Here is a 2,487-nt window from a genome sequence, read left to right on the forward strand (position 1 = left end):
CTAGGCACCCTGGGGTGCCTCGGGACACTTGCAGGGGTGCCTCGGGTTGGTTGTCCAGGACCAATTCAAATTATTTATGATCAATTAATTCTGGACAAAACCAGTGCTGGTGGCTGCCAATCATAAAATATGTGTACAATCAGAAGCAAATCCTGCCCTTTACCACATAACTGAACCTAAGAAGCACATATAAACACAATCTACTTAATATAATATATATTTATTGGGGCCTAGGGGTGCCTTGGAAAATTTCTGATACTCTAGGGTGCCGTGATTAGAAAAAGATTGGGAACCCCTTGTATAGGGTGTAAAAGAGGTTGGCATATGCAATGACCTGGCACACAAAAGAGAGAAAATAATTTTTTTTTATCCAGAGCTAATATTTAGCCTGTTTTTATGTGCACATTGGTATTATAGCATATCTCTTATATATTTGGCTACATCTGTCACTCAAAGTGTGTCTGGAGATATAACCCTGGGTGGAGCCTCTGACTCACATGACTGACTCACATGACAGAGAACCAGCCCAGTGAGCCCACAGACAGTGCCAGACACCCTCTGCCTCTCCATGTTACACAGCAAAGACACAGCTACTCACCAGACACACCAGGTGAGCGCCCCACACCTCCATACCTCCCAACATGACCCTCTCCAGGAGGGACAGAATGCTCTGTTTGTGGACTTCCATCTTAATTTATGATTGTCATCACCTGTCATTTTAAACAGGGTAATTGATAAGAAAGGTGTTTAAGCACAGGTGATGGTAATCCATAAATTAAGCAGAAAGTCCAGAAACAGAGCAATGTGTCCCTCCTGGAGAGGGTCATATTGGGTATGCACCTCCCTCCCCCCCCCATTCACGGCATCCCCACGATTAAATGGCACATGCAAAACACTGACATGGCTATGGTCGATAATGAAAAAGGTTGACAAGATTTATTTTTCACTTTTTCAATGTTTTCATATTCATTCTCATGTGTCGACATGGACACCAATGAAGTGCCACACTTATGTCAACATTTACATGTGTTGACCTTTCTGTGTTGATTTTTTTCTTGTGACGATTCGCGGCACCCCCCGCGAACCCCCTCCCGCGATTTTCAGCACACCCCCGCAATTCGCGGCACCCCCGGTGACTCCCGCGATTCGTGGCCCCACCCCGTGACACCCCCCCCCCTCCTGCAATTCGCACCAACCCCCGGGCCCCCCCTCCCGCAGTTCACGGTGCCCCCCACGACCCCCCTACCGCGGTTCACGGTGCCCCTCACAACCCCCCCTACTGCGATTCCCCACCCCTGACCCCCCCTCCTGTCATTGCGGCAACCCCCCGCCCCCGCGACCCACCCTCCTGCGATTCACTGCAACCCCCCGCACCCCCCCCCATCCCACGATTCGCGGCACCCACACACCCCCCCTCGACCCCCCCTCCCGCAATTCACGGCATCCACCCACGACCCCTCCTCCCGTGATTCGCGGACACCCCTCAGCTCCTCCCTCCCCCCCCACCCCCGCGTGTGATTCACGGCAACCCCAGGATTAAATGGCACATGCAAAACACTGGCACGGCTATGGTCGACAATGAAAAAGGTTGACATGAGTTTTTAAAGATTTCTTTTTCTTTTTTTTAATGTTTTCATATTTATTCTCATGTGTCGACATGGACACTGATGAAGGGCCACACTTATGTCAACATTTACATGTGTTGAACTTTCTGTGTTGATTTTTTCTTGTAGCAATTTTTTTCCAGTGACAACTATGAACTATGTGCATGTCAATCTACACATCATCAACCAATTCTTTGTATAATATATAACACCTGTTCTGTTTTACTGTAGGTGTTTTAAGTCAGACCTTTTACTGCTACTATTACTGTTTATGTAAATGCATTCTGAATGACAGCAACATCCTACCATCCTTCTACAAGAATATATAACCAACTAGGTGATTCATCGCGCCCCGTACCCCCCCCTACCCGCAATTCACGGACCCCCCGCACATCCCCCCTCCCGCGATTCGCAACCCCCCCTCGCGCAATTCACGCCCCCTCCCACGCTTTGCGGACCCCCGCCCTCTCTCGCAATTCGCCGACACCTGCGCCCCCTCCCTCCCTTGATTCACGGCACCCCCGCGCCCAGTGGCGTAACTTGAAATTTTGCGCCCCCCAGCCAAAAAAGTGTCTAGCGCCCCCCCCCCCCCCCCCAACATTTAATTATGAAAATGTTTTACCTACTTAGGGTTAGGCTGCAGGAGAGAGGGGGGAGTCAGTTTTAGCAGCACAGCCTGCCGGTTCTCCTTCTATCCCTTGCAGCTTTATGTACAGACTCAAAGATGCCGAGTCCCCACTCTGTGCACAGAGGACTGCCTCAGGGTTTCATTTCATTCCTTCCCTCCCGCAGCACATAACTGCCCCCATCCCCGTTCACCTTAGTGTGTGTTGCCATGCAGCGGTGTCCGTCCGGCGCTGGCAGTGAAGTGCTGCCGGTCACT

This window comes from Crinia signifera, chromosome 5, assembly GCF_055691185.1.
Source record: "Crinia signifera chromosome 5, ASM5569118v1, whole genome shotgun sequence".
In the NCBI taxonomy this organism is placed as follows: Eukaryota; Metazoa; Chordata; class Amphibia; order Anura; family Myobatrachidae; genus Crinia; species Crinia signifera.